At 46.1% G+C, this 23,606-nt stretch overlaps 1 protein-coding gene across 8 annotated transcripts in view; it reads right to left on the bottom strand.

Moving 5' to 3' along the window:
• The window catches only part of auts2a (activator of transcription and developmental regulator AUTS2 a), a 1,063,027-nt gene that overhangs the window by 539,855 nt on the left and 499,566 nt on the right, over window positions 1-23,606 (bottom strand). The gene's annotated exons all lie outside the window — the stretch shown is intronic.

Genomic DNA, 23,606 nt, shown 5'->3' with positions numbered 1-23,606 from the left:
ACATAAATTCATTGTGGTAAATTTATTATTCTTAATAATTCTACTCTAAGTAAGTTTACAGGGGAAAAAATATATATTTGATAGGCATCAGGCCCCTCTGAGTATAGTGCACATGAAGACTGACAGCATAATTACCTGTTCAGCATTAAGGCATTTTGACATGTTCCCAGTCAAGCTGATGAGCTTTGGGATTCCTTGGGCCCCTTCGAAACAGTCTGTCAGTAACTCATCACATTGATATTATTTTCGATTTTCTCTTTTTGGCTGCAAATTATCAATTGAAACGGTGGACTGGGATGAGTCACAATCCTCCTGGCGGAGTAACACATCTAGTGCAGTCTCTGTAGATTCGTTTAGCTTGGAGACACAGCTAAGGGAAGCAGGCCCCTTCGGCCCACCGAGTCCACGCCGACCCTCGATCGCCTGTTCACGCTAGTTCTACGTTATCCCACTTTCTCATCCGCCCGTCCGCCCGCCACACACGAAGGGGCAATTTACACAGGGCCAATTAACCTGCAAACACCCGCTCGTCTTTGGGGTGGAAACCGGAGCACCCGGAGGAAACCCACGCAGTCACGGGGAGAACATGCAAACTCCACGCAGACAGCACCCGAGGTCAGGATTGCACCCGGGCCTCTGGTGCTGTGAGGCAACAGCTTCACTATATATACCTATCTCAGAGCAAATGACGGCAAGACTTGTGAGGCCATCCTTAGCACTGAACCCACAAGAACCAGGGATCACACAGTTTAAGAATAAGGGGTAGGCCATTTAGGCCTGAGATGAGGAAACACTTTTGCAGCCAGACAGTTGTGAATCTGTGGAATTCTCTGCCGCAGAAGGCAGTGGAGGCCAATTCACTGGAAGTTTTCAGGAGAGAGTTAGATTTAGCTCTTTGGGCTAAAGGAATCAAGGGATATGGGGAGAAAGCAGGAACGGGTTACAGATTCTGGCTGATCAGCCGTGATCATATTGAATGGCAGTGCTGGTTCGAAGGGCCGAATGGCCTACTCCTGCACCTATTTTCTATGTTTCTATGTATTCTATGATTACCACCAGCATGCAAGTTTTGAAAGGAATTAATATAAGTGCTTTTTCTTGAACCAAAGTGACAGAAAGAAGAGGGGTTATTGACCTGGTCTCCATGGCAACTGAACACAGAAGCCCAGTGGCACATTATCCTGCATGGTGTGAAGTTCTTTCCTGTTACTTTCCGTAAATGTGTGTAATTATATTGTGCAGGCTACCCAAAGTCGTTTTGCAGAAACCTCCCCCCCACCCCCCCCCCCCCCATACCCCCGAAGAAAATCCGTTCCAAAACATTCCCTTCCCTCCTCTGATAAAAATTCTACTGGCATCAGTAGTGCAATGCAATGGGGCTCCCAGCTAACAGACAATCAAAGCACAGGCTGACGAGGATCCATTAAAACTACTTAATGGCAAGTTCATCATTTAAATCTGCGTTTGTAATACGCTTTCGTATTGCCCGGTACAATATTCGAGTGCGGGAAGCTACATCCAACAAGAGACCATGTCTGTTATGAAATGGAATAACAAGCATAGGTGACGTCGAATAAAAGCAGCAGCAGAAACTTGCAGGAAGGAACTGCAGATGCTGGTTTGCACTGAAGATGGACAGTTGCTGCTTTACAGCGAATGCAGCGCCGGAGACTCAGGTTCGATCCTGACTACGGGTGCTGCACTGTAAGGAGTTTGTACGTTCTCCCCGTGACCTGCGTGGGTTTTCTCCGAGATCTTCGGTTTCCTCCCACACTCCAAAGACGTACAGGTATGTAGGTTAATTGGCTGGGTAAATGTAAAAATTGTCCCTAGTGGGTGTAGGATAGTGTTAATGTACGGGGATCGCTGGGCGGCACAGACTTGGAGGGCCGAAAAGGCCTGTTTCCGGCTGTATATATATGATATGATATGATAACATGGTGGGGTAATTCAGCGGGACAGGCAGCATCTCTGGAGAGGAGGAATGGGTGACGTTTCGGGTCGGGGCCCATCTTCAGCAGCATAACCTGTTACGGTGGCGTGACCCCATCATGACCCCACCGACAAATACCAGACCTTTATCATCAGTACCATCACGGACCTCACCATTTCCGGTGATCTACCCTCTAATGCCTCCAAACTTATAGTTCCCCAGCCCCGCACGGCCTGATTCTACCTCCTACCTAAATTCCATAAACAGAACTGTCCCGGCAGACCCATTGTCTCTGCCTGCTCATGTCCCACCGAACTTATTTCCACCTACCTCGACTCCATCCTATCCCCCCTGGTCAAATCCCTCCCCACCTACGTCCAAGACACCTCGCACGCTCTCCGTCTACTCGATAACTAATTTTCCTTCTAAAGATGCACAGGTCACGTGTAGGTCAATTGGCTTCGGTAAAATTGCAAATTGTCCCTAGTGTGTGTGTAGGACAGTGTTAATTTTTTTAAATTTAGAGATACAGCACGGAAACAGGCCCTTCGGCCCACCGGGTCCGCGCCGCCCAGCGATCCCCGCACATCAACACTATCCTACACACACTAGGGACAATTTTTTACATTTTACCCAGCCAATTAACCTACAATACCCGTACGTCTTTGGAGTGTGGGAGGAAACCGAAGATCTCGGAGAAAACCCACGCAGGTCACGGGGAGAACGTACAAACTCCGTGCAGTACGTTCTCCTCGTGACCTGCGTGGGTTTTCTCCGAGCATCGCTGCGTGGATCTGCGGGGATCGCTGGTCGGCGCGGGCTCGGTGGGCCGAAGGGCATGTTTCCGCGCTGTATCTCTAAACTGAGCTAAATTAAAAACCAGAAATAACTGCAGCTCCTGCCAGAAGTGCCATATGGGCTAGTATTTACCTCACCTGTTACATAAGGGTCATTGGTACCTTTGGGACTCTTTGGTTTCAGGAGCCAAATCAAACGTACCCAGCTGCTTTCGATCGCAGAGCCTATTAAGAATTAATGGCCTAAACCAATTTAAGACAGCTTCCAGCTAATTAGAATTGAGGCCTCCGAATGAGTGTGTGCAAGAGCCACACAATTCCCTGGTTATCCCATACACTTCACGTGGCAACTCCAGCTATAATGGCAGGTGCTTAGCAACAAACACCATAATGATGTAAACTGGCAAAATCTGGCACTGGCCTGCCACTGACCATGCCAACATTGTAATTACTTTTGATCGGCCCATCTGCTAATTTCACCGCGCTTCACTGACTTGTCAGATTACGAATGCGTTCAGCTACAAATCAGTCCCAGTGAAGGTTTGCAATGAAGGCCCGTCTCTCTCTCTCTCCAGCTTAAATAAACCGCACTTGGCAGTTGCAGGGTGCAGCTGTAGAATGCAGCAACGCGCGGTCAATGGGCCACTCGGAAACCTCCGCACAATGTAGATGTCGTAGATTCATACAGTGTGGAAACAGGCCCTTCGGCCCAACCTGCCCAACATGCCCCATTTACACTAATCCCACCTGGCTGTGTTTGGCCCATATCCCTCCAAACCTGTCCTATCTAAAAACATAGGACAAAAAGTAAGGAAATTTGTGTTTGGTAGATTATTTCTTTGTTGTAACAATGCTTCTTGGCAATAAATCTTATGCCGTTGGAAAGCCTGTTTATTTCCCTTTTAAATGGTGCCACATTTGTAAGGAACATGCATTTGTGAGATAAGCAGCAGAGCTGAGTATATGGGTTGCGCCCATGAAAAATTTGCCAAATCTTCTCTGCCAATGCCAAACAGCTTATTCTGCTGTTGCTATTGACTCTTGTTTTGAGCTTCTGGTACCCCCAGGTGCTGACAATCAGGTGCCTGATTGGCACCTGATTGGCAGCATCTGTGAGCATGGGCCCTGCTACAGTGGTCAGTAGGTGTCTGCTCCAAGAATCGGCATGCCACGTTTGACTGATCTGGATAGGGCCCGTGCGATAGGGCAACTTCAAGCTGGTGTTCCGCAAAACCAAGTTGCGGCATTATTTGGAGTGAGCCCTAGTACCATCTCCAAAGTGAAGGCCAAGTTCCATATAACGGGGGATGTCAGAGACAGGCCGCGAAGTGGGCGTCCCAAGAAGACGACACCCGAAGAAGACCGTTTCCTCACCCTGTCAGCACTTAGGAACCGTAGGCTGTCTTCTACAGATTTGCAGTCAAGGTTTGCAGGACGATATGGCCGACGGCTCTCTGCCCAGACAATTCGGAACAGACTGCACGCAGCCGATCTCCGGTCTCATAGGGCTGTCAGGAGGCCTTCCATGACTGCCCTTCACCGTCAGGCCCGTTTGCGCTGGTGTCGGCAACACGTGCACTGGAACCTGAACATGTGGAGGAACGTTATGTTCAGCGATGAGTCCAGATTCTGCCTACGGCAGTTGGATCATAGGGTCAAAGTGTGGAGAAGACGTGGAGAACGCTATGCTGATTGCTGCACCGATAGAGTAACACCTTTTAGTGGAGGCAATGTGATGGTGTGGGGCGGCATCTCCCTCACTGGAAAAACGAGGCTTGTCATCATTGGAGGCAATCTCAATGCACTGAGATATCGAGATGAGATTCTGCAACCAGTGGCAATCCCATATCTCCACAGTCTGGGACCGAACTCTATCCTCCAAGATGACAATGCTCGCCCCCACAGAGCAGGGTTTCTCAGAGACTACCTCCAGAATTTGGGAGTGGAGAGGATGGAATGGCCTGCCAGCAGTCCTGACCTCAACCCCATTGAACACTTGTGGGATCAGCTTGGGCGTGCTGTTCGTGCCAGAGTGACCAACACAACCACGTTGGCTGACTTGCGACAAATGCTGGTTGAAGAATGGGATGCCATCCCACAACAGTGTGTGACCAGGCTGGTGACCAGCATGAGGAGGAGGTGCCAGGCTGTTGTGGCTGTGTATGGTTCTTCCACACGCTACTGAGGCTCCTGTTTATTAAATGAATAAATTGTTAAATTGCCAATATGTCTTGTTTCTTCAGACTTCAATCATCCAATCCACCAAACAACACCGAACAAGAGTCAATGGCAGAATAAGCTGTTTGGCATTGGCAGAGAAGATTTGGCAGATTTTTCATGGGCGCAACCCACATACTCAGCTCTGCTGCTCATCCCACAAATGTATGTTCCTTACAAATGTGGCACCATTTAAAAGGGAAATAAACAGGCTTTCCAACGGTATAAGATTTATTGCCAAGAAGCATTGTTACAACAAAGAAATAATCTACCAAACACAAATTTCCTTACTTTTTGTGCTATGTTTATGTACCTGTCTAACTATTTCTTAAATGTTGGGATAGAACTTGCCTCAACTACCTCCATACCCTTTGTGTAAAAAAGTTACCCCTCAGATTCCTATTAGATCTTTTCCCCTTCACCTCAAACCTATGTCCTCCTGTCCTCGATTCACCAACTCTGGGCAAGAGATTTACCTACTCTGGGCAAGAGATTTACCTACTCTGGGCAAGAGATTCACCTACTCTGGGCAAGAGATTCACCTACTCTGGGCAAGAGATTTACCTACTCTGGGCAAGAGGCAAGTGTGTGTAAATCAAAAGAATGTATTCCATCTTCTAATAACAAATTTTTGGAGAACGAATCGACAAAAGGGTAGCCTCACAGCACAGGAGACCAGGGTTCGATCCTGACCTCGGGTTGCGGTCCGTGCGGTGTGTGCGTGTTCCCCCTGTGTTCTCCCTACGCCCGAGTCGGCGCCGACCCCGCACACTAACGCGATCCTACACACACACACTCGGGGCAATTTACAATTACACCAAGCCTGCAAACCCGTGCTTCTTCTGGAAGGAAACCCGGAGATCCCGGAGAAAACCCACGCAGGTCACGGGGGGAACGTACAAACTCTGCAAAGATAGCCCCCGTAGACAGGATGGAACCGGGGTCTCCGGCACTGCAAGGCAGCAACCCGACCGCCGCGCTACCGAAGTATCATTGAATCATTGAACAGGGAAGGTCAGGGTTACTTGCACGTCCTTTTCACCAATGGAGAGGTCAGCTCTCACCATTGTTGGGATCATGAGGTCATAAGCGATAGAAGCATGAGGCCATTCGGCCCATCAAGTCTACACCACCATCATTCAATCATGGCTGATCTATCTCTCCCTCCAAACCCCATTCTCCCCATAACCCCATCGCAGGATGACCCATCATGGAGAGCAGTTCTGCCGAACCACGCACCAAATGCGCCTTCTCCCGTCCCACCATTTCTTAGCAACTCGACCGCTGTGCCACCATGCTGCCCCAAGAGACTTGGGGTTGGACCTCAACTTCTATCCCTGTGGTCAAGGCAGGGGTTGGCATTGACAGCATCCCCACGGCACACCGGAGAATCTGTCAGGTTATTCCGACTGGGCGGGAAAGGAGGAGAGAATCAGATGAACAACTCCAAAGGAGAAACTCCGGTTGGCACGGTGGCGCAGGGGTAGAGTTGCTGCCTTACAGTGAATGCAGCGCCGGAGACTCAGGTTTGATCCTGACTACGGGCGCCGTCTGTACGGAGTTTGCACGTTCTCCCCGTGACCTGCGTGGGTTTTCTCCAAGATCTTCGGTTTCCTCCCACACTCCAAAGACGTACAGGTATGTAGGTTAATTGACTGGGTAAATGTAAAAATTGTCCCTAGTGTGTGTAGGATAGTGTTAATGTGCGGGGATCGCTGGGTGGCGCGGACTCGGTGGGCCGAAGGGCCTGTTTCCGCGCTGTATCTCTAAATCTAAATCTAAATCCAGGCACGGTGACAGGAGTTTCGAGCCAGGCCTCTAAGCATGATCCAAAGCTCTGAATACATTTGAACCAAAGTGACTTCAGCACATCGGGTCTTTCAAAGGACGGACGCGCAGGGGTGAACCGTTCAAATTAAAGTCGTTCTGCAGACCCAGCAAAGTATTTAATCATAACACTCTCTCTCAAATAGTCAAATCTCTCCCAGCAGCACAAAATTGATCATTGAAAATTCTTCAAAAATTAAAAAAAAAAAAAGACCTCCATCATGCTCAGAGCTCCACACAACTTTGAAGGGGAGGGAAAAAAATCATTACTTCAGTTCTCGATAAATACAGTTGCTGAAAATGGATTTCCTGTGATGGACTGTGGCTTATCGCGAAATGACACAGTGACACAGGCAACGTGAAATTAGATAGACCGCTGTGTCGAGTCTGGCAGGGACCTGATTTACAGGATTTACACTCCCGTCGGGGAAGATAGCCGGCCGGTGTCTGCCGCTGAGAAATTGTGGGAATCTTTTCATCAAGGATCTGAAATGAAAATCTGTAGGGGGTGGAAATGGGCGAGTTATTTCTGCAGTCGTCTGCAGCCGTGAAAGCCGCGATGGAATCAGTGTTCTGACAACAGCGGAGTGGTTGGCGGCAGGAACCGATTACGGTGCCCTCGGTTTTTGTTTTCCCCCCGTGAGATAGCGGCCAGAGCCGCGGGAGCCCGTGGATTTCTGCCACCGTTACACGACCGGCAGGAAGAAGAACGCACAGAAGGACTCCGAGGAAGACAATTCCGGCTCACCCGCCTCCAACGTCGCACGCAAAATGTCATCTGGCTGTGAACTGCAGTGACAAACACCAGCCCATCTCACATCCCCACCCTTCAGTGCTTGACTTAGGATGACTTGACTGGGGCGGCGCGATGGCGCTGCGGTAGAGTTGCTGCCTTGCAGCGCCAGAGACTCGCGTTCGATCCTGACTACGGGTGCTGCCTGTCCCGCTGAGTTACTCCAGTATTTTGTGTCTACCTTTGGTTTAAACCAGCATCTGTAGTTCCCTCCTACACATTATGTCTGCCTGTACGATGATTGTATGTTTTCCCTGTGACCTCGTGGGTTATCTCCGGGTGCTCCGGTTTCCTCCCACACTCCAAAGACAGACAGGTTTATCGGTTAATTGGCATCGGTAAATATTGTAAATTGTCCCTAGTGTGTAGGATAGTGTTAGTGTACAGGGTAATCGTCAGTTGGCGTGGACTCGGTGGGCCAAAGAGCCTGTCTGTGCGTTGCATCTCTAAAGTCTAAAGACTTTTGATGTGCTTATTAAGGGAGCACATTCAATTATATTGATCATACTACTTTGAAAAAATGCATTTTTCAAGACTTGTTTACATTTGACACAAAATACTATATCAAACAAAATCAGAATATGATACATTTGCTTTGACGAAAATTAACTGCCAACTAGTTCAGCCTAAATGAACTCAGGTTTGGTTTAATTGAGAGATACATCATGGAAACAGGGCCTTGGGCCTACTGAGTTCAGGCCGACCACCCGTACACTAGTTCTATCTTACACACCAGGGATAATTTACCAAAGCCAATTAACCTACAAATATGCACGTCTTTGGAATGTGGATGAAAACAGGAATATCTGGAGGAATCCCACACGATCACAGGGAGAACACTTAAAAACTCCGTACAGACAGCACCCATGGTCAAGACCGAACCCGGGTCTCTGGTGTTGTAAGGCAGCAACTCCACCGCTGCGCCACCGTGCCGCCCCGTGATTATGTAATTTTTATATTGAAAGGTTCGTTGAGGCCTCAGCCGATCACAGTGCCCAATTCACTTTCCACAACTTCGAGCATGAACTTTGCTGGCTATTGCAATAAAGGAACATAGTTAGGGGAAATAATGCGTGAGGAATTATTGAACGTCAGGGAGCCTGAAAACTTTCCAAGCGACACCCTTGTTCAGGAAAGGAGAGTTGGTGCAGGTGTTATCAGGTAGTGAGCTCACATCACAAGGAAATGGCTCTGGCAGATATTCGAGTCCGAGGGAACGTTTAGATATTGTGATCTAGGTTTAGTTGAGCTTAGCTTAGAGATACGGCGCGGAATCAGGCCCTTCGGCCCACCGACTCCGCGCCGACCAGCGATCCCCGTACACTAACACTATCCTACACACACTCGGGACAACTTACAATTTCTACTGAAGCCGATTAACCCGCCATCCTGTACGTCTTTGGAGTGTGGGAGGAAACCAGAGCACCAGGAGAAAAACCCACGTGAGTCACGGGGGGGGGGGGGGGGGGGGGGGGGGGGAACGTACAAACTCCACACGGACAGCACCCGTAGTCAGATCGAACCCGGCTCTCCGGTGCTGTAAGGCAGCAACTCTACCTCTGCGCCGCCTTTTCTGTCGCCCGTTCGTGCCTGTGCTGTCATCTACGACCAAATCAATGGATTGTATGTTCAATGTAATAAACTCAAAAGAAACTAAAAAGGCAGATAAGAAACCGTTGTGTGACAGCTTCATGCCACCCGAGCACTGTCAGATAAATACTACTCCCTTCCAACACGCTCCTTTTTATGTCCAAACAGCAATAGAAAAATTTACAAGCCATCTGTAGTACCTAAAGTAATTCATGGACTCAAAATCAATACCTTGCTAAGTGCATGTTACAGCAGCGTTATTAGCAGCTATTAAGTCCTTTGCAAAAATCAATTTATGATGCCTGCAGCCTTAAAACCTTAAGACTTCTGATTCAGATTAACCTTTCATTATTCTTAACACCATTACATCTTCAACCACAATGTGGAGAAGATATATGGAATGCACTGTCAAGTTATTGAAGGCATTCAGTAATGTATGAAAAGAGTGTTCGTGTAGTTTTATCTCTAATGTATACTATCAGGATGCCTGAATCAGAGGACTTGCTGCTCTGTGGCATTGACGCCACTTCCGTTAAGTGTAATATATGAAGACCTGCGACATCTTCAGGAAACAAATACCCTGCACAGAGCTTTTGGGGAATGTTATGAACATGCCTCTTTAGACAATAGACAATAGGTGCAGGAGTAGGCCATTCGGCCTTTCGAGCCAGCACCGCCATTCAATGTGATCATGGCTGATCATTCTCAATCAGTACCCCGTTCCTGCCTTCTCCCCCATACCCCCTGACTCCGCTATCCTTAAGAGCTCTATCTAGCTCTCTCTTGAATGCATTCAGACTGAACTGGAAAACATTGACAACTTCCCTTATGATAAGGGAATATTCTTGGGGAAGTCCAGAACCAGGGGCCACAGTCTTAGAATAAAGGGGAGGCCATTTAAAACTGAGGTGAGAAGGAACTTTTTCACCCAGTGAGTTGTGAATTTGTGGAATTCTCTGCCACGGAGGGCAGTGGAGGCCAATTCACTGGATGAATTTAAGAGAGAGTTAGATAGAGCTCTGGGGGCTAGAGGTATCGGGGGATATGGGGAGAAGTTCGGCACAGGTTACTGATTGTGGAAGATCAGCCATGATCACAATGAATGGCGGTGCTGGCTCGAAGGGCCGAATGGCCTCCTCCTGCACCTATTTTCTATGTTTCTATGAATAATGTTTGGTGCAAAATAAAGCTAGTTAAATCCGATCAAAGATGGTCCGAGGGACTCCAATGAGGTAGATAGTAGTCCAGGACTGCTCCCCAGTTATGGTGGGACGGTTCAGTTGCCTGATAACAGCTGGGAAGAAACTGTCCCTGAATCTGGAGGTGTGAGTTTTCGCACTTTGATACCTTTTTCCCGATGGGAGAGGGGAGAAGAGGGAGTGGCTTGGATTCACCTGGAACGTTCATGGACTCGTTTAGCGGCGGCAGGTTGGCTGGGGACTTAATTGACGCTGTAATTAGAACTATGTTGAGGAAAAAGATCAGGGGCGTTCAAACTTCAGAGAGACTGTCCTGCTGCCTGCCGCGGGCGGGGAAGGTCATCATGAGTGTGCTCCCCAAACAACGCCTCCCTGTGGCCAAACCGCAGACTCGCGAAGTGCAGCGTGAATTCTCTCCATCATAGTTGAGGCATGATCTTCATGCAAGATGACACACCAGCCACCGAACGACTACTGGGACTCAGAAACAGCACTTAAGCTTGTCACAACTGAAGCTGTCCAAGTCTGTCTCCATTATCAAATGGTGCAGTGGACAAGATCATCATTGCGGGGACGTGCGCCAGTCGCTGAATAACTACTGGGTCTCGGTAAAAGGCTCTTGACTTTGTCATAACATAAACTGTCCCGAGTCCGTCCCCATTAAAGAAATGGCCTTTACTTCTGCTCGAAAAAATCCATCACACACAGAAGCTCAGCAGCTTGAAAACATAAAATTACTTCATGCTGGTGAGACTGTCGGATCAAATCCTGGAGATGCCAGCTCTTGACAGTCCAGTCAGAGTGCCGATGATCGGCGACTATTCTGCCTGATAATGATGTGACGTGTCCGATGCTGCCAGTGTGATGGGTGGTGCACTGTGGGGGCGGAGAGGAGGCCGACTCACGCTGGCACACGTGGCCACCCTCTCACCTCCACTCATCCTGGACTCCCTGAGCAGTTCGGGTGCCACAAAGGACGAGAGGATGTATGGTCTGGCCACTTCCCAGCCGGGCAAGGGCTGGGCAGTTGTGGAAAAGCGAGGTAAACAAGATGATCAAAAGAGACCTTTGCCTGAAGCAAATACTGACAGTAACGATACATATAACATATAACATATAACATATAACAACTACAGCATGGAAACAGGCCTGTCCGGCCCTACCAGTCCACGCCGACCATTCTCCCTGACCTAGTCTCATCTACCTGCACTCAGACCATAACCCTCCAATCCCCTCCTATCCATATACCTATCCAATTTACTCTTAAATAATAAAATCGAGCCAGCCTCCACCACTTCCACCGGAAGCCCATTCCATACAGCCACAACCCTCTGAGTAAAGAAGTTCCCCCTCATGTTACCCCTAAACCTTTGTCCCTCAATTCTGAAGCTATGTCCCCTTGTTGGAATCTTCCCCACTCTCAAAGGGAAAAGCCTACCCACGTCAACTCTGTCCGTCCCTCTCAAAATTTTAAAAACCTCTATCAAGTCCCCCCTCAACCTTCTACGCTCCAAAGAATAAAGACCCAACCTATTCAACCTCTCTCTGTAGCCTAAGTGCTGAAACCCAGGCAACATTCTAGTAAATCTCCTCTGTACCCTCTCCATTTTGTCGACATCCTTCCTATAATTTGGCGACCAGAACTGCACACCATACTCCAGATTCGGCCTCACCAATGCCCTGTACAATTTCAACATTACATCCCAACTTCTATACTCGATGCTCTGATTTATAAAGGCAAGCATACCAAACGCCTTCTTCACCACCCTATCCACATGAGATTCCACCTTCAGGGAACAATGCACAGTTATTCCCAGATCCCTCTGTTCCACTGCATTCCTCAATTCCCTACCATTTACCCTGTACATCCTATTTTGATTTGTCCTACCAAAATGCAGCACCTCACACTTATCAGCATTAAACTCCATCTGCCATCTTTCAGCCCACCCTTCCAAAAGGCCCAAGTCTCTCTGTAGACTTTGAAAATCTACCTCACTATCAACTACTCCACCTATCTTAGTATCATCTGCATATTTACTAATCCAATTTGCCACACCATCATCCAGATCATTAATGTAAATGACAAACAACAGTGGACCCAACACAGATCCTTGGGGCACTCCACTAGACACTGGCCTCCAACCTGACATACAATTGTCAACCATTACCCTCTGGTATCTCCCATTCAGCCATTGTTGAATCCATCTTGCAACCTCACTATTAATACCCAACGATTTAACCTTCTTAATCAACCTTCCATGTGGAACCTTGTCAAATGCCTTACTGAAGTCCATATAGACAACATCCACAGCCTTGCCCTTATCAATTTCCCTGGTAACCTCTTCAAAAAATTCAAGAAGATTAGTCAAACATGACCTTCCAGGCACAAATCCATGTTGACTGTTTCTAATCAGGCCTTGATTATCCAAATAATTATATATATTGTCCCCAAGTATCTTTTCCATTAATTTTCCCACCACAGACGTCAAACTAATAGGTCTATAATTGCTAGGTTTACTTTTAGAACCTTTTTTAAACAAAGGCACAACATGCGCAATGCGCCAATCTTCCGGCACCATCCCTGTTTCTAATGACGTTTGAAATATTTCCGTCATAGCCCCTGCTATTTCTGCACTAACTTCCCTCAATGTCCTAGGGAATATCCTATCAGGACCTGGAGACTTATCCACTTTTATATTCTTCAAAAGTGTCCGTACCTCCTCTTCTTTAATCCTCCTAATTTCCATCACTACTCTACTTGTTTCGCTTACCTCACATAATTCAATATCCTTCTCCTCGGTAAATACCGAAGAAAAGAAATTGTTTAATATCTCCCCCATTTCTTCCGGCTCAGCACATAGCTGACCACTCTGACTCTCTAATGGACCAATTTTATCCCTCACTATCCTTTTGCTATTGACATATCTGTAGAACCCCTTGGGGTTTACTTTTACATTACTTGCCAAAGCAGCCTCATATCTTTTTTTCGCTTTTCTAATTTCCTTTTTAAGATTCCTTTTACATTCTTTATATTCCTCAAAAACCTCATTTACTCCCTGCCGCTTATATTTATTGTATATCTCCCTCTTATTCCGAACCAAGTGTCCAATTTCCCTGGAAAACCACGGCTCATTCAAATTATTATTCTTTCCTTTCCACCGAACAGGGACATAAAGACTCTGTACTCTCAAAATTTCACCTTTAAATATCCTCCATTTCTCTATTATATCCTTTTCATAAAACAACAATTTCCATTTCACTCCTTTTAAATCCTTTCTCATCTCCTCAAAATTAGCCTTTCTCCAATCCAAAATCTCAACCCTTGGTCCAGATTTGACCTTCTCCATAATGATATTGAAACTAATGGCATTATGATCACTAGACCCAAAGTGCTCCTCAACACATACCTCCGTCACCTGACCCATCTCATTTCCTAACAGGAGGTCCAACACTGCCCCTTCTCTGGTAGGCACCTTTACGTATTGCTGCAAAAAACTATCCTGCACACATTTTACAAACTCCAAACCATCCAGCCCTTTAACAGAATGTGATTCCCAGTCTATATACGGAAAATTGAAATCACCCACAATCACCACTCTGTGCTTACTACTAATATCTGCTATCTCCTTACATATTTGCTCTTCCAATTCTCGTTCCCTATTTGGCGGTCTATAATACACCCCAATAAGTGTTGCTAAACCTTTCTCATTTCTGAGTTCCACCCAAACAGCCTCCTTAATCGAGCCTTCTAGTCTGTCCTGCCAAAGCACTGCTGTGATATCCTCCCTGACAAGCAATGCAACACCCCCACCTCTTGCCCCTCCGATTCTATCACATCTGAAACAATGAAATCCTGGAATATTTAATTGCCAATCGCAACCCTCCTGCAACCATGTTTCACTGATTGCCACAACATCATACTTCCAGATGTCAATCCAGGCTCTAAGCTCATCCACCTTTCTTACAATGCTCCTAGCATTAAAATATACACATTTAAGGGACCCATCATTTCTTATTCTCAGTTTATTTCTTTTCCCTTCTTTCTCTCCTACATATTGGGTCTGAGTGTTTCCCTTTTCTGCCTCCTGCCTCACACACTGCCTATTAGCTATTTGTGTTTGAGTCCCTCCCCCCAACCGTACTAGTTTAAAGTCTCCGCAGTTATTTTAGCAAATCTCCCCGCCAGGATATTGGTTCCCCTCGGGTTCAGATGCAACCCGTCCTTTTTGTACAGGTCATACTTCCCCCAGAAGAGGTCCCAATGATCCAGAAACATGAAACCCTGCTCCCTGCACCAGGAAAGGACTTACTGAGCTCACAAGTGATAGGAGCAGAATTAGGGCATTCGGCCCATCGAGTCTACTCTGCCATTGTCCATTGTTGGCTAGCATCAACCAATGGGATGAATGGACTCCATTTGTGCCTTGATTTACTATCAATCATTTGCAAACAGGTTCACAGGTTATAGGTGCAGAGTTAGGAGATTTGGCCTATCAAATCTACTCCGCCATTCAATCATGGCTATTTATTCAATCTATTCAATCTATCTTTCCCTCTCAACCCCATTCTCCTGCCTTCTCCCCGTAACCCCTGACACCCGTACTAATCAAGAATCTATCAATCTCCACCTTAAATATACCCATTGACATAGCCTTCATGAATTCCATAGATTCACCACCCTCCGACTAAATAAATTCCTCATCATCTCCTTCTGAAAGGTGCGTCCTTTTATTCTGAGGCTGTGACCTCTGGTCCTAGACGGTCCCACTAGTGGAAACACCCTCTCCACATCCACTCTATCCAGGTCTATCCTGAGATTGGAACAATGGGATCAATATTGAGAAATATTTATTGAGTGCTTAAGTATTTAAAGTTATAAGTTTGTTGATCTAATTTTTTGATGACACCAAACCCATTGAATTTGAAAAACAAGACATGAATGCTTTTTTAGGAACTCTGATGTTTCACTGAGAAAAATATAGTTTCTCACCTGGGGGCCATATGGCAGATCACAGATTGCGTTGAGCATTGCAGAATTCCCTAGTGCACAGCACAAAGCTTCCCTTTTGTCCTTTAGCTGAGCGTAGCTTAGAGATACAGTGTGGAAATAGGCCATTCGGCCCGCTGACTCCACGCTGATCCTCGTACACCAGCACTATCCCACACACTCGGGACAATTTACAATCTTTACCAAAGCCAATGAACCTACAGGCCTGTACGTCTTTGGAGTGTGGAAGGAAGCCGGAGCACCCGGAGAAAACCCACGCAGGTCACGGGGAGAGCGTACAAACTCTGTACACACAGCACCTGTGATTAGGATCTCTGACGCTGTAAGGCAGCGACTCTACTGCCGCACCATCATGCTGCCCCTGGTCCTCCTGTGCACTCTCCATTGTGCTCTTTAGCCTTTTCATCATCTCACCCAGTCTTGTTGATAATCCCCTTTTGACATACAAACATTGTCGCACTGCCCTACCCCACAGGACATCTTTCCCCCCACCCCCCCCCACACAACATCTCTCTCTACTCTGCAACCGGGTGGGGAGTAACTAAGCAGAAATTATTATCATCGATCAACATGACGAGAAAACAATAAATAATAAACTTGGGCAATACTGAAAGATTATGGCCAATCTTTCACCCTGTTTGGAGAACTTTGCAGTAACATCTGAACGTAATGTAAAAATAAAAATCCCAAAGGATATTGAATAAAATAACCAGCAACGTAATTAAAGTCAGATCTGAGAGTTATTGTCTGAGATACAGGGGAGGGCCATGTTTTTAGCCTTGGGTATAAGCAGAGTGAAAACAAAATATAGGGTTTCTTAAAGCTTCACCAGTGTTGTATATCACCATTTCATCTGTGTATCCAGTGAATGACAACATCGTGGACAAAAAAACCCACAAAACAGATTGTTGAAGCTGAGACACACACATTGAGATAGAAAGATGTTTTGGTTTTTTTTCTCTCAGGAACGACAAAGCTGTAATTGCTACAACTCTTCAGAAGATAGTGGTGGAGCTTCTCTTTGAACCACCAGGCTCCTTGTACAAAGGCACGCCGGGGAGGAGGCAGGGCAGGGCAGAGAGAGCACCACAGAAACGATCCTGTCAGAAAAACGGAATGGTGACTTGAGCCCAAGTCAGGATGATTTAAGACGTGCAAAAGGACACGTTTTCCCGCAAATTGGTGTCAATGTAACCTATTACGTGTAGGCTGTAGAGACGGTGTCATAGAGTGATACAGTGTGGAAACAGGCCCTTCGGCCCAACTCGCCCACACCGGCCAACTTGTCCCAGCTACACTAGTCCCACCTGCCTATATCCCCTCCATATCCCTCCAAACCAGTCCTATCCATGTACCTGTCTAAATGTTTCTTAAACTCTGGAATAGTCCCTGCCTCAACTACCTCCCCCAGGCAGCTTGTTCCATACACCCACCACCCTTTGTGTGAAAAAGTTACCCCTGAGATTCCTATTAAATCTTTTCCTCTTCACCTTAAACCTATGTCCTCTGGTCCTTGATTCATCTACTCTGGGCAAGAGACTCTATGCATCTACCCGATACAGATACAGCAGGCAGTGAAGAAAGTTAATGGCACGTTGGTCTTCATTGCAAGAGGATTTTAGTCTAGGAGCAAGGAGGTCCTACTGCAGCTGTACAGGGCCCTGGTGAAACCGCACCTGGAATATTGTGTGCAATTTGGTCTCCAAATTTGAGGAAGGACATTATTGCTATTGAGGGAGTGCAGTGTAGGTTCACCAGGTTAATTCCCAGGATGGCGGGACTGACATGTGATGAAACAATGGGTCGACTGGGCTTGTATTCGCTGGAATTTAAAAGGGTGAGAGGGGATTTCATAGAAACATATAAAATTCTTAAAGGATTGGTCAGGCTAGATGCAGGAAAAATGTTCCCGATGTTGGGGGAAGTCCAGAACCAGGGGTCACAGTTAAAGAATAAGGGGTAGGCCATTTAGAACTGAGATGAGGAAAAATTTCTTCACCCAGAGTGTTGTGAAGCTGTGGAATTCTCTGCCACAGAAGGCAGTGGACGCCTAATTCATTGGATGTTTCCAAGAGAGAGTTAGATCTAGCTCTTAGGGCTAAAGGAATCAAGAGATATTGGGAAAAAGCAGGAACGGGGTACTGATTTCGGATGATCAGCCATGATCATATTGAATGGCGGTACTGGCTCGAAGGGCCGAATGGCCTACTCCTGCACCTATTTTTCTATGATCTGTTCCTCTCATGATTTTATACCAATTGTGGTGTACTAAATCATTATTGGTATATTAGATTGTCATTCCAAATGTTCCAATTACAAAGGAGTGAGAGCATGAGGGCGGCACGGTAGCGCAGCGGTAGAGTTGCTGCTTTACAGCGAATGCAGCGCCGGAGACTCAGGTTCGATCCTGACTACGGGTGCTGCACTGTAAGGAGTTTGTACGTTCTCCCCGTGACCTGCGTGGGTTTTCTCCGAGATCTTCGGTTTCCTCCCACACTCCAAAGACGTACAGGTATGTAGGTTAATTGGCTGGGTAAATGTAAAAATTGTCCCTAGTGGGTGTAGGATAGTGTTAATGTACGGGGATCGCTGGGCGGCACGGACTTGGAGGGCCGAAAAGGCCTGTTTCCGGCTGTATATATATGATGATGATGATGATGAGAAGGAAAATAAGTTGGCTCAGATGCGGCATGTAAACTTTCCTGATCCATTTTGCCCTCTGCTCCATCTAGATGATGATTGCCACATCGATAAAGTCTACTTCGCCGGCACTTCCATTTAACACAAGTCATTCGATGAGAAGACCTACCTTGATGTCCCTGCCTAGCACTTCAATGCCCACTGCAAATGTTTGGCATTAACAGCAGAGAATGACTACAGATCACGGTGGGTGTCAAGTTCTGAATTGGACCGAGCTTGCCTCCGCTGCCCCATCATGAATGGTTTCTATTTTTTTTGTGTGTTTAGCCTCCAGAGAGTTATCATCACATGCTCATAATGACCACACGAATGGCATCTTTCTCAAAGGTTGACAGTTGGGTGAAGGCAGCATCTCTCTACCCAAGACTGTAATCAATTGCTTGTAAAGAGATTAGGCGCCTAGATTGTCCCTACCTTTGATGGGGCAGCAACTGTCAACTCTTCATCAAAGCACCAAGCTTTCAAGAGTCTTTCCAAATGACCATTTACAGTTTGGAACGATCGAGATGCGAATTCAATTGTCGGGATCAACCGTATCATTTAACTCATAGAAAATATGCGTTTAATAAATGTCCAAACATATTTTGGTAAGATATAACAAGCAAAGCGCTGCTGCTTTCTATTTTCTCCATGTGCGCTACAAGAAAATGTGGATTGTGTTGTGAGTTGGCCGACTTCCAAAGCAACTTATCTTTCGCGACAAAGAATTTCTTAACTGCTTCCAACAATTTGCAAAACCAAAATAAAGTTTCTCTTAAATAGCAACAGAGGGCCTTTTTTTTTGTTTTGTTTGGAAACCGGAACAATAGATGGCTGTGCGCTACGACAGTTCCAGTGCACAGAAAACTGGGAGAAATAGTACGCTCTCTGTGTGTCACCGGGCAACCTTCTTGGGAAAACAAAACTCCGCTGAGATGCAGGGAGACGAAATTGAACTGTTCTGGCCAGCCATCACCAGATTCCAGTTGAAATTAGTTACTTCAACACCAGTTTACATCAAACTCGGTTGCTTCAACCGGCATCAATCAAGACCAGTTCAAACCAGTTACGTAAATGAAATGGAATAAGCCTCCATGAAATTATACTCCCATCACAAACATAAATATATTGGGTAACATGTCTTTCATGCTACCCTGTGCAAGAACGATCTAATGAAATGGTCGTTAAAATAATACAACGTGTGATTCTTGATTATCACAGGTGTCGGAGGTTATGGGGAGATGGCAAGAGAATGGGGTTAGGAAGGAGAGATATAGATCAGCCATGATGGAATGGCCGAGTAGACATGATGGGCCGAATGGAAATTCTACTCCTTTCCTTCTGCCCTAATGTGGTGCGGAGTTGTACTTACTGGGATATCAGTGACTGAGCGGTGGTCAAATTTAGGGCCTGACACTAGCAGTGAGCTCTGATCAGCTTTGATGCATTCTCACCCTGCCTGTCAGAAAGTTAAGGACACCAAGTGCTGGAGTAACTCAGCAGGTCAGGCAGCATCTCTGGAGAACACGACAGGTGATGTTTTGGATGGACCCGAAACGTCCCTTATCGATGTTCTCCAGAGGTTATGCTGAGTTACTCCAGCACTTTGTGTCTATCTTTCATTTATTTTATAACGCTTAGCATATGCATCCACAGTGGACTACCTGGGTAACCGTATCAAGGATCTCATTTTCCTTTATTCTGCACATCCTACAGATTTTTCTTCTTGGTTTCAATGCAGCAATTTAATTCTCAGATGGGTCGATGTTAAAGGACCTTAAAGGTGTCCTTGTGTGTATTAACCAGCATCTGCATTTCTTGGTTTCTACAGTCAGAGTTCACCTTTCCAGCTGGTATTATGTAATTTTAACTTACAGATTCCCCAGAGATAGATTTATTTTGCCTGTGTATCTCAGCATTTCCACCAACGGTTGCTTCTCCAACTGGTTCCCCATTAATAATGTCATCTCACAGCTGTTTGCCAATAGCGAGCAAATTTTAGTGCTACGTCGTTGGCCACAGCAAGATCCTTTACAGTGCGTGTGTCATGCAGCATCTCACAGCTCAGGAGATGTTCCATAGTCTGGAGGTCCCGTCCCCACTCGCAGTCTGCCGCATCTTCAGTATATCCCCACTTCAGCATGTTCGCTTTGCTCCCCCCCCCCCCCCCCCCCATGCCTGTCCTCAGTCTGTTGAGACTGCGTCAGGTTATCCACGGTTGGGCGGAACCTGGTGGGAGTTTCTCACAGGGATCGATTGCCATGTGAATGTCTTCCGGAGATTTCTCTAGTCTCTCTTCCCAGAGTTTGAGCCTTCTGGACGATGCACTGCAGTCCAGTGGAATGGACAGAAGAGAGGAAACTTTGGCGTGATTTCAAACGCTGAGGTAGCAAAGGGTGGTCATCTGATCCCTTATCTCTGCCAATTTGACCTGGAAAATGGTGTCAGGGGTTATGGAGCAAAGGCAGGAGAATGGGGTTGAGAGGGAAACATATACCAGCCAAGATTGAATGGCGGAGTGGACTTGATAGGCCGAATGGCTTCATCCTGCTCCTAGAACTTGTAATTAAATAAATCTAGATATGAAAACATATCTAGAACTTACAGACGAAGATTGATCACTTGGGTGATGAACCTGAAATCCTCCATGGATCACAGGTGCAATGTTGGCGATATTGGGAAATGGGGAAGGAAAAGCCAAGACTGAAGGAAGGGGGGAAACAAAAGTGGGAACAATCGAGATTGTTTGCAAGTGTGTTGGAGTTAAATTTATAAGCATGGATATTTGAATGTTTTTGCTTAAAAATATAATAAGTAGTTGTACTTCTTAAATCAACAAATCAGCAGTGTTGGAATATGCCATGAATCTTGCACGCTACATGCAGTGCACACAATTTGTAAGCTTAATCCAACCCTTCACTTAATTTTAGCAGCACTTAATGAACCAAGGGAACTAATCCTACTGCGTAAGCAATTTGGAATTAGGTGAAGCGACCTCCAAAATTTAAAATCTCTTAAATATCCGTAACCACTGAGAACACCAGACGAACTAGAATTCCACCTTCTTGGGTTTAAATTGGGATCTTTGGAAAGACTCCAGATAGAATGCAAGCTGGGAACGATTACTTTAGCTGCAGCTTACAGTGGCTTTCTTCAGAGCAGAAAACCTCTCGTTGCCTCGGGAGACCCTGGAGGACAAGGCTGAGCATCTGTCTTCCAGGGAATGGAGGTACACTTTCTGATCATTTAAGTGGCCTTGTAAATTGGATCATGGATCACTGAGATTCCAACCCACTTCATCAAACCACCGGTAATGCAGTGAGCCCATCAGCCTTCTTCCATTCCCATGAAAGATGTGATCAAATTATGAATTGACTGCAGCTCTGGTTTTGTTGTGGATCGTCAAAATGCACGCTTGGTTCTTGGTCCTCCAAAATATTCCAAATTGAATTTAAACTGGGAGGTGGCAGAGTATGGACTTAATCAAGAAAGGCTTCTTGGAGAAGAAGAGCGGCCTTAAATTTAGTTGCGTCTGGTTGAGTAACTATAGTAGTGTGAAGACTATTCCATGCTTTAATTATGCGAGGGAAGAATCGCAAGAGTATGAAGGATCGCATAATTTAGTTGATTCTTGCAAATCCTTAAGTGTGGAAATTTTCCAACAACTGGCGGTCCTTTAATCTGGACAAAATTATGAGAACGCACTTGAAATCCTCTCACCACCCCCCCCCCCCCCCCACCCCTGGAAGTCCCCCTGAAAATGTGTTGCCTCGACCGGGTGAGGCAGCCGATCTCGACCTGATCAGGACTTCTGCGGACGATCCAGGCGACAAATCTGCCCCCCTGGGCCCAGGGCTCTGGAACTCTAGCCCGGCCGGAGCCAGCAGATTCATTCCCAGGGCCAACCTGTGAGGCCGACTCTGCGTGCCGGTATCTCAGCCCCCCTTCCCCCCAAACCCCCACCCCCCCGAGAGGACAATGATTTAAAAGTGAATATCAAATGAACCAGCAATGAAAAACATACCATTTTCAATGCACTGGTGTTACTGTGATTTTGAATATATTGCCTGTCTTGTAGGTGGAAGCAAACTCAAGAATATCTTTTGAAAGGACAGTGGATAAATACTTTAAATGAAAAGAAAGGACTGAAGAAGAGCATGGTTCTGAGGGCACAGTTCTTTCAAAGAACGAACAAAAGTTTGTGGGCCGAACGGCCTCCTTCCCTGATGTGTCATTCCATTATTCTGTGAAGCTTGAGTCTGATAAAGTCTTTTAGACATATTTCTATGGGTTATCTTCGCCTGGTTCCCCTAATTTGGTCTTGACTTTAATCTTAAATATAACAAGATTTAGACACGTTAACCAGTGGTGAATATACAAGATGTGTGTAACACATCTTAATGCTAATTGTCACGAGGGCGAAGCTGGTTTTTGGTTGAAATCCCACCATTTAAAATGGTATCTTCGGTCCAAATTTGCAATTCAAAAATCTCACGATATACTACAAACTCAAAACCATGTCAGCTGAAAGAAAAACCTTCTTTGACACACGCTATGCATGTTAAGCTTTCAAAATGAATCACTCCAGGTAACAAAGTTATTATTGAGCAACATTATTTGTGGGGCACTAATAACTCCATTAAATCATTTATTACAACGAGAGACTGGCAAATGTTCCAAAACAGTGTGGGGCTGTCAGAACAACAGTGATAATGACCATTGCTGTTGTGTTCATTACTTTCAGCAGAAATGGATTCCAGTATTAATATAATGGCTCTTCCATTAACTTTATATGTTTATAATGATCTTCAGAGGTACAGTCGCCCTTTCACCATTACATGCACTAATATAACATGACCTTGAATATTGCACAAATTGTCTGGAGCTCCCCATTAAGAGAAAACCTCGATGCGGCAACACGTTTACTGCAAGGGGCGGCAGTATCAGAGAGGTTTACTTCGAGTAAAATCGCCACGAATTCAGGCGCCTAACGATAACAGGCTCGCACCTTCCAAATAAGGTGGGCATCCCGCACGGTTGTTGTTTGCGGAGATGTGGGAAAGAGTCGGAAACACTGGCATATCTCAATGCTGCCACACCGTCGTTATATACGAGGCGCAGCAACTTCCAAAATAAATCCAGCAGCCTGTGGAACCTGGCGTCTTTTGCACGTCATGATGTTCGTCTTATTTCGTGGGTTGTAATCATCGAGCATAAACACAAGACTTCCCAATGACCAGAGGAGTATACACACAGTTTTGGGTACATTCTCTCTGATTCACACCCCCCCCCCCCCCCCACCACCCCCCTCCACGTCAAGCAAGAATTGCAATGCAAAATTCACCCTTTAGTAGTACTGTCGTCATTTTAACCAGTTTGGCAGCTTCCATCTTCTGAAGGCATGCTTCTTTTTTTTTTTTAAAGAGAGAAGTCTGTTGAATAACAAGCAGACTGCATAACAGGACCAGACGTGGAGTTCCAACAGAATATACTCTGCATATTAATGAGATTTCATTGCAGAAATGACATTGACAGTTTCAATGTTGTTTGCCACTGGCTTCCC

This window comes from Rhinoraja longicauda, chromosome 26 (assembly GCF_053455715.1).
Source record: "Rhinoraja longicauda isolate Sanriku21f chromosome 26, sRhiLon1.1, whole genome shotgun sequence".
NCBI lineage: Eukaryota > Metazoa > Chordata > Chondrichthyes > Rajiformes > Arhynchobatidae > Rhinoraja > Rhinoraja longicauda.
Note: the sequence above shows the minus strand (reverse complement) of the source record. Positions and strands in the feature narration are given on the sequence as shown.